Genomic DNA, 16,328 nt, shown 5'->3' with positions numbered 1-16,328 from the left:
TGGACATGATGCTTATTTCTAAAACAGTTACCAGAGTAAATGGTTCTGTGGTGCTCCTTAAGTGGGAGGGGAAAATGCTGAGAAACAGCCCTGTAAATACCTCCATTAGCACAATTGAATAATAAAAAGTGTGTAAAGATTATTCCTGGATTGGCTCGCCCGCTGAGGCTCACATAAACACAGCACTTAAGGATCTCAGAAGGGAGTCAGTCTTCACTCTAACTGACCGCTCTTGCTTTTCCCTCTACCTTGCTGTGTCCCCTAACTCTCTTTCAGCTTCATTCACTTCCAGTGGACAGGCCACGTGATGTTGCAGTAAATATGACCACCGGTGAATTACTCAGTAAAGAACGCCTCTTTCCCCACCTCATTATTTTATATGTCAATGTCAGGAGAGGGTTCATAAAGCCCTGCTCAGACCAGTGCCTATCCCTTGGCCATATCAGAACTGCCAGTGGGAAGGAGCATTTTAACTGGCATACTCACAGGCCAGCTTCTCCTGGAGGCTGTTTTATTGCTACAGGGGTTCTGGAAAGATCCCTCTAGGACCTCAGTGTTCCACTGAGGGTGACTCTTGCGCAAGGAACGGACTTGTCATATTTGAGGAAAGATGGCTGGGGGGCATAGTACAGGACGGATCATCGAAATCCATATGGCTCTCGGAAAGAAGCATACACTAGAAATCTCATCTCTCTTCTGACTGCCAATGCTATAAACCCAGAATACTTCAAAGGACTGCTGTTTATCACGGTATACACCGGAGAACACTCCTTCAGTCCTTCATGGAGGACTTCGGGAGGATATTCAGCTGTTTCTGTTTGCGAGCTGAACATGATGCTGTGCAGCTTTAACTCGGGGGTTGATTGCTAACTGCTGAGCTAAGTGGGTGGGAGTCAGCAGTTCCCCGCAAGCCAACACACTAAAGGGATCCTGCGGACTTCCCCGCATAGGCCCCAAAAGCTTCCTTTCTCCAAACCCCAAGGCAAGAATTCTCCAACTGAAGATCTCCGCCCAAAGAAGGCCAGCAAGGTGCTCCGCCCAGAGGCGGGGTGGGTCGGCAGCCCAGGCTGGTTTAACTGGTCGGAACCACTAAAGTACGCAGACGCTTGGGGGAAAGTGTCATTTTCGATAGCTGCGGACACCCGGCCAGAGCTTGGGGAGGATTGCGCTTTCTTTCCTGCAGAGCTCCGCAGGGATCCCACACTGTTTTCACTGGGATTCGCTCCGGTAGGTGTGTGTTCCACTCGGTCCCCAGGACACTGCGCAGGCGCCTGCAGAGCCTTAGCGCTTGGCGCATCCTCTCGCGGGTTCCCTGTTTCCCCAACGAGTTCCATCTCGTGAGGCGCGATGCTTTCTGGGTGTTGTGGTTTGTGTCCGAGACACGGGCCTGCAGTGGCGGGGGTGGCGGGTTTACAAGAACTACAACTCCCGGCGTGCCCCGTGCGAGGACAAGGGGCGTTTGCCCTAGACGCCCCTAGCCGTCACGGCCAAGGATCGGAGGACCCGGGAAGCCGGCTGCGGCGGGAGGAGGGCGTGCGCGTGCGCGCTGGGCGGCTCGTCCTGTTCTGTCCCAATCATTGTAAACAGGCGGAGGCTGGGCGGGGTGGGAATGGGGCTCCCGCGGCCGGCCAGGGGGGCAGCGCAGGAGGCGGCGGTTGTAGCGGCAGCGTGAGTGCGAGGAGGCGGCGGCTGCAGCGGAGCGGACGGTCGCTCGGCGGCAGGCACTGGTCAGTGGCGGGGAGCGTTGGCTCGCGGGGGTCGCAGCGCTGCAGTGGTGTCTGTGGGAGCCGTCCGGCGCCCGGCCTTGCGCCCGCGCCTGTCATGCAGCGTGCTGGGCTTGGGATCCGGGGCTCGGAATTGGAGTTGGGGGTGGGGGGCGTGGCTGCCCCGCCTTACGTTGTCCGCGAAGGCTTCACTCCCCGAGCTTGCTCCTTTGGGGTGGGTCACCCCGCCTGCCGGACAGGCCTCCCTGGGACCTCCCGGTGTGTCCTGTGCTGCTGTGGGAGCCAGGGGCTAGCTGGGAGCCCAGCTGCTTCCTTGGATCTTCCAGGCCGCGGGGCATCCCTGCGGGCCACACCTGGCCGGAGCTGCGGCGGGGGACTGGCCTGACGCAGTCTTCCGGTTTATGGGTCTCACCTGGCTCGCCCACCTGTCTCCGCAAGCGGGGTGGAGTCGGGGAACAGCTCCTGCTGTGGCTCGTAGCCTGCGTTGGGCAGGGGGGCGACCCTGATTGTAGCGGTCCTTGTTTCAGGGTTCAGTGGAAGTGTTCGGCCAGATCTGGAGTTGAGAGCTTCGTTCTCAACGCGTTTTCATGCCGGAGTGTTCTTAGTCCAGGCCAGCTTTCTTTTTCCCGTCTTTTAAATATGTCGCAGTGAAACAGAGTTTGACAAAATATTCCACTTCCCAGTCTTCTGAAGTAGTGCTGGTTCAAGTTTGGGGATCATTACAAGGATTCTTCCAGAGAGAACAGCGCAGTTACCCTAATGTTATTGGAGATCACAGCCGTTTTCGTTTGGAGGTCTATGCCTGTGACAGAAGTGTGCTATACACTGTGTACATCGAGCTGTTCCACTGCCCAGCCTCAGTGGTGTTGATGGAATGAATGCCAGTGGGCTACCACTGAGTAGCTTGGGAAGCATTACTCATACCTGGCAGTTATTGACCAAGACCTTAGTGATAAGTTAATAGGCCTACTTTGGATTTAGTGTTCAGGTGCTAGCACTTGGAAAGGAAAGATCCCATCACTTTCTGTACTAGGAATTATATCGATGATTTCAAGGTCCTGGGTATCTTCCTCGAAATGAATAACTTCCTTTTAGTGGTGTTGGCATTTACAGGGGTTTGGAGCTTCTACTTTTTCAGTGTGTCCCATAGATTGGAGAGAGATAGGTTAGTTTAATAGCAGCTGCTGTTAAATAATTTTTAAAACAAAGTATCTAGAAGCCGGCTGGTGGTGGCACATACCTTTATTCCCAGCACTCTGGAGGCAGAGGCAGGAAAATGTCTGTGAGTTCCAGGTCTGCCTTGTCTACAGAGAGGGTTCCTGGACAGCCAGGGCTAAACAGAGAAATCCTGTCTCAAAAAACAAATCACAGAGTATCTAGAAACAAGGTAAGATGACTGAATTTGCTGTCTTTTTAAACGGTGGTTTCTCATAAGTTTACAGGGACCGTTTTCCTCATAATTTAGAGAGACAGAAGTGGTATTTTAAAAATTGAGTACTGGGGCTGGAGACAGGGCACACTGGTTAAGACGTTCGCAGTATGACTCTTGGAGAGTTACAGGGTTTGCTCCCCAGAAACTGTTCCCAACTGTCTGTAAGTCCAGCTCCCAGGAAACCCAACACCTGGTCTTCACAGGCAGTGGCTCACCTCCCCCTGTAATTAAAGATAATACAAATCTAAAAAAATGAATATTAACTTTATTTTGTACAGTTAATTTGCATAGTCATAGCTTGGCAAAGAGAAGATTAGGTCCACAACACTACAGAACACTATCCCAAAGTATGTTCTGTTATTTTCTTTTTGTGTGTTGGGGTTGGGGGTAGATGGGGGTGGCAGGGTCTCACTGTGAAGTCCTGGCTAGCCTGGAACCTCCCTATGTGGACCAGGCTGCTTCAACACAGAGATCTTCCTGCTTTTGGCTCCTAAGTGCTGGGATTAGATATGTGTCCAGCTATTATTTTCTTTGAAAAAGAAAGTCTCTGATAGACTTTATGCTAATATATGTGAGACAGAGCATGGGGGAAATGCAGATTATTTAGAATACAGGAGTAGAGAGAACTTGGAGGAGGATAAGAGCCACATTCAGATGGTCAGAGTTCTCTCTTCTTTTTTTTTTTTTTTTTGGTTCTTTTTTTTCGGAGCTGGGAACCGAACCCAGGGCCTTGCGCTTCCTAGGCAAGCGCTCTACCACTGAGCTAAATCCCCAACCCAAGTTCTCTCTTCTTAACAAACAATACAGAGGTGTATAAAATCTATTGTCCTATACACACACATGTATGACTATGTCCCGGGGATTGAGCCCAGGGTCTTGGGCATGTTAGGAGAGCATGCAGCCTGCTCTGCAACACTCATCTTGCAACTACAATATGATCCTTGGATTCTGTAGAAAATATGGGGGTTCTGTGGACTCTACATGACATAATCCTCAGAGAAGCTGTAGGAGAGGGCAGTAGGTAGAAAAGGGCATAATGTGAGTGGTGATGAAAATACAGGTCGGGAATGCTCAGTTGAGGACATCCAACATTGTATAAGCAACCAGGCGGCCGTAGAAGCAGTGGGCAGTCCCGGAGGGACTAGTGTAAGCAGAAGTGTGTAAAGTCAGCTACACAGACGACACAGTCGGATCTGCGAGGCTAGCTGCCTTAAGGGTAGCTGCATGTGGTGGTAGAGAGAGTGGAGCTGGGGAGATAGTCTGTATACCATCAAAACAATTTCAGCTCTGCCCGGCCTGCAAACAGGAGTCACTGAGACAGAACGGGGAGTGGTGGGGGTGGGAGAAACAGACTGGCTAACCTATGCAGTCTAACCAGGGTCTATCCCCCGGCTGTGCCAGGAGGATGAAGATGAGGCTACGCCGTGAGTCTTTGGAAACTGTACCACGCTGAGGATTGTAGCCAGGTCATAAGACTGTTCATGGGATTTAATCATGTTTTCACTTTAGAAAGACCAGCGTAGAATTGTGGAGTATAGACTGCAGAGTACAGAGAGGGGTAGATGAGGTTGACTATGGTAGGACAGCCTGAGACAGAGACTTGAGGAAGTGGACTACATTTGAGGAGAAATCACGTGCTAACTTCTGGCATGTCGAGTGGATGTTTTTGTGAGCAGGTAGAGTCAGAGAGCTCTGTCGTCAATTGTGAGTTTTAGCCTTTAGCAGCTGAGCTGTCTCTCCAGTCCTGTCATGTTATACGTAAGTGGTGCCGAAGCCTCTGGGTTAGGGACTACCACACAGGAAGAGTTTGCCATCAGCAACCAGCTCTGGAATAGGCCACAGAGATCAGCACAGGAGGGTATGTTGGAAGGCGACCTTCAAAAACATTTGGTAATGCCAAGGCATCCATCCATGAGGGAATCCTGTTGCAGAAGACAAAATAGGGTCTTTGTTTGTTTGTTTTTTGAGAGGGTTTCATTCTGTAGATCATGCTAGCCTTGAACTCAGAAGGAATGCCCCTTTCTCCCTCAACCTTCAAATGCTGGACTTAAAGGTATGACTCATCGTGTCCAGCTGATAGGGTCATTTTTAAAAAAGGCTACCATTCTTCCCAACTAACTCCAGGAAAAATTTGTGAGAGGAAAGCATCACCAGGTGTGGTGTCAAATGGCTGTAATCCCGGCACTTGGTAGACTTCTACAGAAAGTTCGAGACCAGAGAGCTTTCCAGAGACCTAAGACCAAATCCCAGTACCATGCTGGGTGCTTTGTAACTGCCTGTGACTGTGGCTTCTGAGGGATCAAGCACTCTTGGCCTCCAGGAGCACCCACAGTAACCTGAACTTTCTTTTTTTCTGGGAGGCAGGGTCTCTGTGTAGTCTTGACTGCTTTGGAACTCACTGAGTAGAGCAGGCTGGCTCCTAAGTGCTGGGATTAAAGATGTCATTGTACCCAGATGTATTAATAAAAAGTAAAAATAAATATTTAAATGCTCTAAGTAGTTGGTCAGAATAAGAATTATGAGTCTTTTGAATTTGATAAAGATGCTTAGCAGTGTATTAGGCTAAATTTATGGCAGCTTGGTAGGGGAAGAAACTTCATGTCCATAGAGTTAGGAGGTCAGAGGGTGGAGGCAGCACTTGCTTTTCCGGCTTTAGTTCTGTGAAAGGGTCTTACTCTGGCTTATGCTTGCCAGAACTCACAGTGCCTCTGCCTTGGCCTCCTGATTGCTGGAATAACAGGCATATATACGTTAGCTGAGAAGAAAAGAAAGAGTAGAAGGTCATAAAGGTCGAGGGAGGGATTTTTATCATGCCCAAAACTTGAACCTGCTATAAAAAGAACACTTTCTGAAATGCATCCCTGAACCCATTTTGTTTATTTGTGAACACAGGTGCACATGGAGGCCAGAGGTTGGGTTTGGGTGCCTCCCTCCATAGCTCTCCACCTTAGTTTTTGAGGTAGAGACTCTTCGGTGAACCTGGAGTTCACTGGTAGAGCTGGATGGCTAACAATTGAAGATACTTTCCTGCCTCTGCCTCTGCCTCCCAGCACTGGGATCATAGGTGTTGAGAGCTTGTGCCCTGCCCAGCCTACCTGAAGTGGTTCTGGGGGATTGGACTCCTCATGTCTGCATGACAAGGAACCTGGGAACGAGCTAGCTTTTCAACTCAAATTTAGCCTTTTAAAAAGTTACAGATCAGTGTGGTTTAGTGCTGGAAGTTGTGTGAACATGATAACATGATTCAGTTCCAGTACTCTGTCAATCCTATCCACCCTCCCCCATGCCACTCCCCCAGCCCTCCAACCTCTGCAGTCACTCATCGGTCTACTTGCCCATTAGTGGACTTTCTGTGCCTGCTCATTGCCTGTTTTGGAAACTTAATGTGAATGTATTCATGGTCATCTGTTACTGACTTCACCTGTACAAGGATTGTCTGTGTGGAAGCCAATATCAACACTGTGGGATTTTCTAAACAATACTCCACTGTCCAGATTCACAGGTTGAGCACCACCAATCCCAGAACCCAAAGGTTTAGGTCTGGATTTCCGATTTTCACCCTAGAGTTGCCTAGGATGCTCTCTCCCTGGCCAGGTGCCAGCAGAGCACACCCCCTGCCTGTACTCGTTTAGAGCTATGCTGGTTTCTCTTCCTTGCCAGGTGAGCACCATGACTAAAAGCGGTGTATGAGGAAAGAGTATACTGTGCGGGAGGGATCGGAGGCCATCGTGGAAGGGAGGCATGGCAGCCAGAGCAGGAGTGGAGGTTGGAGAAGGGAGCTGGGAGGCCACATCTCCATCCATACACAGGTAGCAAAGAACAAACAGAACGCTATCTTTGTTCACTTCTTGTCTAATTGAAAGTTAATTTTAAGGGTTTTTAAGGGTCGGGGAGATAGCTCAGTCAGGAAGGTATTTGCTGGGTGTCTTACTTAGGATTTCCGTGGTGTGAAGACACCATGACCAAGGCAACTCTTAAAAAGGACAACATTTAATTGGGGCTGGCTTATAGGTTCAGAGGTTCAGTCCAGTATCATCATGGTGGGAGCATGGCAGCATCCAGGCAGGCATGGTGCAGGAGGAGCTGAGAGTTCTACATCTTGACCTGAAGGCAAGAAGAAGACCAAGAGGAGACTTTCTTCCACGGGGGCAGAGTTTGAGCATTAGAAACCCTCAAAGCCTGCCCCGACCGTGATGCACTTCCTCCAAGGCCATGTCTATTGCTACAAGGCCACACTTCTTGACAGTAGCACTTCCATGGGCCAAGCATATTCATACCGCCACACTGGGTAACCATGAGGACCTGAGCTCAGTCTCCAGAACCCATAAAACAGTTGGATGTGGTGGTGTCTGTGTAATCCCACTGCTGGGGGTCAGAGACAGCAGATCCCTGGGTAGCCAGCCTAGCCTTAATACTGAGCTCCAGGCCCAGGTGAGAGACCTCACCTAAAAAAAATAAAGGGCGGGGGCGGGGGGCAAACACTGGTGAAGATGAAGTTGGCCTGTAGCCTCTATGTGCACATACACTTAGGTACGTGAACACACATATACAGTTAATTTCAGCTGGCTCGTGATGGTAATCCCAGCCCTCAGGAGCCTGAGGCAAAGGGCTGAGGTTAGTGTTGTTATGTAGTGAGATCCATCTACATTACATACTCACTGCAGAGGTCGTGGCACTATGCACTTGTATGCACTCCTGTGTTTGGAGTCTGAACACCCAGTCCAGGAGTTCAAAACTTCTCAGTTCAACACCAACCTGGGCTACATGAGACCTTGCCTTTAAAAAACAACTCAAGAGAAAAATCGAGAAATGAAAGAACAATAAAATTCTTTCCAGTAGCCTGTAGTGGTGCTGCCCTCCTTTAATCCTAGCACTCAGGAGGCAAAGGCAGATGGATCTCTGTGAGTTTGAGTCTAGCCTGCTCTACAAAGGGAATTCCAGGATAGCCAGAGCTGTTTCACATAGAAACCCTGTCTTGGGAAAACAAAACAAATACCCCAACCAACTAAGCAACCAAACAAAGAAAAAACTCCTTTTCAAAGTTTTAGGTGTAGGATCTCTAGATCCAGGTATCAGTATACTTGCTTTCTATACAGATAAAAGTACTCCGTGCTCGCTCTGCACTCCAGAGAGCTGAGATGCACATCTCCCGCATGGACTGGCAAGATGACCTAATGGATGGATAATCGCTGCCAAACCTTACAACCAACCATACAACATGTCATGCACATACATGCACATACATAGTAACGCTTACACACACACACACACACACACACACACACACACACACACGCACGCGCGCAATGAACCTAGATCATCTGCCAGACTCTAAAGCCCACTTTGTTTATCTGGCTGGCTCTTGGTCTGGGTGAAGTGGAAATGATGTATTTGTAATGTTCTGTTAGCACTCATATGCATAATGGGTCTCCTCGTGGAATTTGCATACAGTATATAATGTATTTCAACCCCACTCACGTCCTGCCATTCTCTTGTCTCCGTCCCTCCCACTGCTCTCCCTTCAACCACTCATCCCTTTTGTGACCCACGGGTTTTCATTAGGACTACTTATGGGAATGGACATGGAGGTTATTTAGAGGGGTGTGGACAGCAGAGTACAGCTACATCACAGAAGAAAATGTCTCTTTCCTAGCCACATTAACTGCCAATAAATCTGAAGGGAGGGTGGGGCCTCGTGAACCCCTACCCTAGCGTGTGTGTGTGTGTGTGTGTGTGTGTGTGTGTGTGTGTGTGTATGTGTGTTGGCAGGGGCAGGGTCTTAACTATGTATGTAGCCCTGGCTGGACTTGTAGATCAGGCTGGCCTTGAACTCAGAGAGCTGCCTCTCTTCTCAAGTTCTGGGATTACAGATGTGTGCACCACACTGCATCTGGCTGGTTTTTTGGTAAAGGATAATGTTCAGGGTGCATAAGGGTGAAAAGTCTGCTCTGCTTGTCACGTAGGCTGCTTGGCAGTCCCCTCCGGCTGCTGAGACCTTGCCTGAAGGATAACAGCTTGATCTCCCAGAGGTACTTTAAAATATTAATCACTACCTTTTGTTTTTAAGGATTTATTTGTATTTTATGTGTATGTATTTTGCCACACGTGCATTGCGCACTGTGTATGTGGTATCTACAGAGGCCAGAATGGTATTGAATCTTACGGAACTAGAGTTGCAGATGGCGGTGAGCCACCATGTGGGTGCTGGGGACTGAGCGCAGGTCGTCTTGCAGGAGCAGCCAGCACCCTCAACTGCTGAGTGAACCCTGTAGGTATTGTATGCCCACAGAAGCAGAAGCGTGCACATGAATGTATATATTTGTAGTCTCAGACAGTTCCAGTATAATATGTCCAGTACTAGGATTAGGGTTTGCCGAGCACTTACCATGGGGCAGTGCTGGGACTGTGGCTTGATGTCTGAGTGAACGTCTTTAAACTGAGTGTCTTGAAATCCAGCAGGCATTTAAACATACGCTTTTGCATAAAGGCTGTTGAAACAGAAGTGGTGGTAGCCCTCGGAGTGGTTATCAGAGCTAGGACATGATGCCAACAAGTGTGGCACTTCATTAATCAAGGGTAAGGTAATCAGGAGCAGTCAGATTTGAGAGGCAGCTCTCTTCTCAGGAACACAGTGTGGCACCTGCATGGTGCATGCAGTCACACTGTGCGCAGTGTTTTTACTATTTGTGCCCAGGGTCTGCTCTTACGGAAACATAATAGCGTCAGTACTGAGAATGAGACTTCGTGTTTTCCTGCCATCACTTCTCAGCGTGTAAGAATCGACAGCACATCTTTGGAGTGCATCATTTTAGAATGTTTGATTTCAAAAACTGCGACTGTCCAGACAGGTAAAAGTGACTACCACAGGAGCCTTGACAGTCCGAGTTCTATTCCTGGAACCTTCTGTGGAAGGGGAGAACCAGTTCCCAAAAATTGTCCTCTGACTTCCATGCATGTGCATGGAAGTATGTATGCCTGCTGCTCACCCCCTCAACACACGCATCACACATAACACACACAAACACACACATCACACACACACATCACATACACACATACACAATGATAATTTTTTTTTAGAAAACAGCAGTGCTCGAGTCTTGGGAGCTGGCTCAGATGGCAAAGTGCTTGCTGAGTAAACGTGAAGACCTTCATTCAGTCCTTGGCTTCCACATAAAAGCCAGTCATGATGGCACATGCCTGCAGTCCCTATGCCAGCACAGTGGACTGCTCAAGTCTACTGACTAGCCAGGCTCAGTGAATTGAAGAGCTCCAGGTTCAGTGAAAGAGTCTCAAAAAACCAGGTGGACAGTGACAAAGGACAACGACTGTGGTAACAACTTGTACATAGATGTACACAGATGCACATGTGTCTACCCTCCACACACACACGCACACACGCACACACAGACAGACATGTACCCTACAGACATGTACCCTCCATACATACACATACACATACACATGTACTCTCCACACACATATATACATACATGTACCCTCCACACACACACATTTGCTTGAGTTTCATTAATATTTATTCAAGATTTGATTATGGAAAAACAAAAGGCACATCCATCTTGTTAGTATGTAGAATTGCTTTCATATGTGGTGGAATTACATATACACACCAAAAAGCTTTAAAATTATTTGTGTGTAAGAAGGTAGGGGTGTGTGCAAATACCACAGTGCTCTTAGGTCATAGGACAGCCACTCTAAGGTCAAGCTATCATGTTTGTTGACAAGCCTCTACTAGGCTCTGGACCATTTCTCAGCTCCCCCACATTGTTTTTAAAATAAATTTCTTTATGACTGTCAGTACTTACATACTTAGAATTATATAAAAACAGAAGTCGTGAGTGGAGAAAGTTGTGAGTGGATCTCTGATTTGCACTGCATGGGAAGATGTCGTCTATCACATGCAAACAAGGTGTCACCGTATAGAAGGCACTTGCCTAGCCCTAGACGTTAATGTCTACAAGATGATTAGAATCAGATCTGCGACTGTAACAGCACCAAGCACCCCGATAGCCACTTGAAAAAACAGTGCACTTAAGTTGAAGGAGAAAATAACATTTCATTCACTCTGAGGTAGCTGAAGTTTTTGGTGGCTTGTGTTGGCCTTGGGACTACAATTTTAAATTTTTGATGTCAGACAGAGTCACTCTGTCATTTCCTAGTCTGTGGGAATTTTTGCACAGAACTTTTTTTTTGTTTGTTTCTTTTTTTTTTTTTTTTTTGTTTTGTTTCTTTTTTTCGGAGCTGGGGACTGAACCCAGGGCCTTGCGCTTCCTAGGCAAGTGCTCTACCACTGAGCTAAATCCCCAAAACCATGCACAGAACTTTTTTTTTGCACCCTACCCCAGAAAACAGAGCTTCACAAAGTCCTTTAGAGGCTCGCTAGCAACCTGCTGCTGAAGCAAAGCTACTCTTACCTAGAGGTTGTGCAGCTCCCAGCAGACACTGTGAACCACTGTTTCCCTCAGACATGAGGTGCATCGAGGTGCCACAGGTTTTGCTTGGTATCGCTGGGTGCCATAGATAATTTTTATCTGTTCTATTCTAATCAGCAGCGTGAATTTTATTTTTATTAAATAAAGTGTTAGTCCTCTCCCCCTTGTGAAATTCTAAATTTCAGGTTTTCTTGAGAGCAGATAATGGATCATGTTAAGATAGTTAGGTAGGCGGGTTGGGGATTTAGCTCAGCGGTAAAGCGCTTGCCTAGCAAACACAAGGCCTTGGGTTTGGTCCCCAGCTCCGGAAAAAAAAGAAAGAAAGATAGGTAGGAGGTTTCCCTGTAGAAGGATATGATATTTCTTCAAAAATGCCTCACTGTTTAGTTCTTGGTGATAATATTACATTTGTTTTTATTTTTAATTATACGTAGGCATATCAAATGTTTGTGCATTTGAGTGCAGGTGCCGGAGCAGGCCAGGGCTTTCTGATTCCCTTCAGCTGGAGTGACAGGTGTTGGTGCGCCTGCCTGGTGTGGGCACTAGGAGCCCCCCTCGGGTCTCTCTGGAAGAGCACTAAGTACTTATTACTGCTGAACCCCCCTCCCTCTCTCCCTCCCTATCTCCCTCTCTCCTTTTTAGCCAATGATGGTCCCTTTCTTTTTTGTCCCTAGCTAGTGATGGCACTCAGGCTTTGTTTAAGGTGGAGCCTAGTGTGGGTTTTGAAGCACATGCACACAGCTTGCAATGCTGCCTTTGCTCCCTTCCCGCCATTCACCTTGTAGGCAGTGGCTGCCGCTGTCAGGGTGTTATTGGTTCCTGTAGCTGAGTTTTCAATGTCTACTGTGCCAACCATCAGAGGTTAAAGCTTTCATGTAGACCACTGGACATGTGTTTCTCTAGATTTAGCTTCTTGAAGTTAGTTCTACACTGCCATTTTCTAAGGTGATTTGTTAAACTTTCTATCTTCTGCTCATTAGTCCTTTAACAGTTGCAAGTATAAGGGGGGCAAGTATACACTAGAACCTGTTACAATGTAATTATAGAATGCCACATTTTTAAAGTTGAGTCTGCCTGTGGGACTTGTTTTAGGCATGTTATTTTACTTTGCCACATACTAGGAAGCTTCGAGGGAAACAAATTATGTAGCTCAGTGAGGAGTGCCAATGACAAGTTTGTTTGTTAGGATAAGCACCTGGAGGTAGGAAAAAGCTGAGTAAAAGATTCAGGCTGATTTATAAGGAAAGGGCAGATGAGTAAAGTCTCTGTAAGTGCACCTTAATGATGTTAGTAGATTTGAGAAGGATTAATTATATAGCAGCTCAATTAGGTAATAATTGGTCTGTGGGGATGTTCATAAGGAATCACTTCCCTTGTAAACCTGCTGTCATATGCCTTAAACATGTTATCACGGGAGGATCTCGCTGCTCTTGGCATGAAACCTGAGCCTCATCTGCCCCCGCTGAAGGATTATTTCTGATCCACTTTAAAGGTTAAAATAGTAGTGTTTATAGTTCCAGAGTGCCTTTTAGCTATTTTAAAAGATGTATGACTCTTTCTGTGAAACCTGGATTTGTTTGTTTTGTTTTAGAGTTGACTTGTGCACAGCCCCTCGGTCCTTGAGTGATTGAGGTCATTCCTAATGGCCGGGGTGTTGCAGGTTTGATTGGAGGACATTGGCTTTCCTGCAGCAGTGGGAGATGGGAGGCCGAGGGGCCTATGCTGTTGTCATCCTTCAGAGGATCTGGGCTCTGACTATGAACCCCCCTTGGAGGAGGAACAGAATCTGGCCAGTGTGTACGCTGAGCCTCCTGGGACCTTGAGCCTAAGGTCTTCAGGCCTTCATCTCACTCTCCTTTGCTTTGCTGTTTTTGTTTGTATCCACTTAGCAAAGTACCTCTTAGCCTGGAGGACAACTTGGCTGTCAGTTAAGAGCTACAGGTCAGTTGCACAGCCTGGGGCATCTTGGGGACCCTCACATAGAGTCAGTGCTCTTCTGTCTCAGTTGTGAACCCTCCCAGGTATAGTTTTCTTAGACTTACTTCTTTTTTTTTTTTTTCTCAATTTCTCAATAATACACTTAAGTTGATCTTTTTTTTCTTTCTTTTCTATTTTTTTTGCTATGCACATATGCACACAGCCAAAGCCGGCTTGACCCCACCCCCTTCACCCCTGCCCCTCCCAGTGCTGGGAATTATAGGTATGTGCTACTGTGGTCATCTCTAAAGCTGCTGTTTCTTGAGACAGCAGTTGTGAAAGTGCCTGGTAACTTGCATTGGATGAAGATCCGTGTCTCTCGGCCTGTGCTCCTGTTCTGTGCTTCAGCCCTGAACCGTGACAGTCCTGTGTTTTGTTAGGTCAGCTGCTCTGTAACACGGAAAGCAGGAGCTGCAGTTTGGTTCCTTTGCCTTCTCTTTCTCTTGAGGTGATGGTTGTATCTTCCTCCACTGCTTCATTTGCTGTGACCCACAGTTACCCCACAGCCCAGTGGCTCTTTCACTTGTCACACACATGTGCCAAGTCCCTGTTCTCATGTGTCTGCGGACTAGGTGGTCTCAGGCTCACTTTTCCCGATGCCTCTCCTAGGAACTCTCTGGGGATCACTGTCTTCCTCCTCAGTCTGCTGCCTGGGTTTTGTGGGCTTTTTGAGAAGCTGTGTGGGAAGCAGAGTTCTTGATGTCCTGAAAACAGCATCATTTTACCCATATTCTTGAATGGCTTTGGTATTGCCAGAGTTTTTAAGATGCTACTTTAATGTCCTTAAGTTTCAGCGTCCTCTTGGAAAGTTGGACCTGGTTTTTGTGTTTTAGCTGCTTCTGCAGCCCCCCTGCCTACAGGACCCCCCCCCCCATTCTCTGTGCTCTGAAATTTCATGTGTGTGTGCTGTTAGAGACACTTGGTGTCCTTACTATCTAGACCCTTTTGTTCTGAGATGGTCTCCTTTCTTTATTTGAAGAGCAAGAATGAATTATTCATACAAACTGTTTATGAAACAGACATTCCCGAGGTGGGCAAGATGAGACTTACGCAGGTTGGTTGGCATGAATTGAGCACAGCCTTGTGCTCCAGGCTAGTGTGGGCCACAGAACAGGATGCTGTTTTAGAAAACCAACAACTGAAACTGCAAAGTGCCCAGTAATAACTCTGAAACAGTAGGCTCAGATTCATCAATGTTCAGATACAAGCCCTTGGTGAAACAATATTTTGGACCCTAGTAGATTAGGTTAAAAAATTGTAATTTATAGATTGTTTTGTATAATTTATTTTTATTTTATGTGCATTGGTGTCTTGCCTACATGTATGTCTGGGTGAGGGTGTCAGGTCCTCTGGAACTGGAGTTACAGACGGTTGTGAGCTGCCATGTGGACGCTGGGATTAGTCTTTTTTTTTTTTTTTTTTTTTGGTTCTTTTTTTTTTCGGAGCTGGGGACCGAACCCAGGGCCTTGCGCTTCCTAGGTAAGCGCTCTACCACTGAGCTAAATCCCCAGCCCCGTCATTATTTTTAAGAACCATGAAAATGAAAACAAAAAAGTGAGCAGGAGGGATGGCTCAGTGGTTAAGGGTGAGCAGGAGGGATGGCTCAGTGGTTAAGGGTGAGCAGGAGGGATGGCTCAGTGGTTAAGGGTGAGCAGGAGGGATGGCTCAGTAGTTAAGAGACTTATTGCTCTTCAGAGGACCTGACACTGGCCTTAGGAGCCTCATGGTTGCTTAGAATTCTAGTTCTAGGGTATCTGATGTCTCTGGCCTGCTTGAGAGCGCGCTCTCTCTCTCTCTCTCTCTCTCTCTCTCTCTCTTTCTCTCTCTCTCTCCACACACACACACACACACACACACACACACACACACACACACACACACAAATACAGAGGAATGTTTAAAGAGCTAAAGCTGCTTCTAGTGTATTTGTATAATGGACATTTATAAAACACTGAATCAGTTGACTTTGTAATTGACTGAGCAGCCCTGGCTGTCCTGGAACTTTCTCTATAGACCTGGGTGGCCTCGAACTCAGAGATCCTCCTGTTTCTACCACCAAAGTGCTGGGACCAAAGGCGGTGCTATCGGGCCTAATTGTTGATTTTCTAGAATAAGATTTTTGATATTTGACTAATGTTTAGTGAACCAGTATGTTTGCTTTTGAAAGCTAATTACAGGAGATTTAAAGTTAGTAATCTGTTCTGTGTCTTTTTGTATGGGTGGGCAGTTCTTGACTAACTGTACATGAGCAGAGACACTACTTGAAAGGTTTTTGTTCTTAAACATTTGTCTGACGATTGTGAGTTCAGTTCTCTCTGGAGAGAACTCATTCTGTCACGTATGAGCCGCCATGCCATTTCATGTCAGAGTTACTGGGAAATTTATTTTGTCAGTTCAGCATGGAAACTTAAAAATAAGATAAGCAGGATCATATGTCAATGTAGGAGTAACTTTACCATGCAGGAGCATGGAGTTTTGAATGTCCAGATCTGGCAAGGCACTGGAGATGGCTCAGGGCTTGAGAGCTCTTGCTGCTCTTGCAGACAACCCAGGTTTGGTTTCTAGCAACCACACTGGGTAAGTCATAGTTGCGGGAACTCCACTTCCAAGGGATCTGATGCCCTCTTCTGGCCTCCATGGGGAATGCATGCACTTCATGCACATGCATGTACTCTGTACATCAAACAAACAAACAAACAAATCAAACAACAACTAGAATCAAATTGTCCTTATCTCCAGGCT

The 16,328-nt window shown here is 47.2% G+C and overlaps 1 protein-coding gene across 2 annotated transcripts in view; it reads left to right on the top strand.

Moving 5' to 3' along the window:
- Positions 1-1,051: 1,051 nt before the first annotated feature.
- Positions 1,052-16,328, top strand: part of Ralbp1 (ralA binding protein 1) — a 36,798-nt gene continuing 21,521 nt past the window's right edge. The window contains 1 exon segment of one of the 2 annotated variants that reach the window (NM_001393664.1): positions 1,052-1,227. The gene's annotated coding sequence lies outside the window, so the exon portion shown is untranslated. 2 annotated transcript variants of the gene reach the window in all.

Source organism: Rattus norvegicus, chromosome 9 (assembly GCF_021556685.1).
Source record: "Rattus norvegicus strain SHRSP/BbbUtx chromosome 9, alternate assembly SHRSP_T2T, whole genome shotgun sequence".
NCBI classification, from domain to species: domain Eukaryota; kingdom Metazoa; phylum Chordata; class Mammalia; order Rodentia; family Muridae; genus Rattus; species Rattus norvegicus.
Note: the sequence above shows the minus strand (reverse complement) of the source record. Positions and strands in the feature narration are given on the sequence as shown.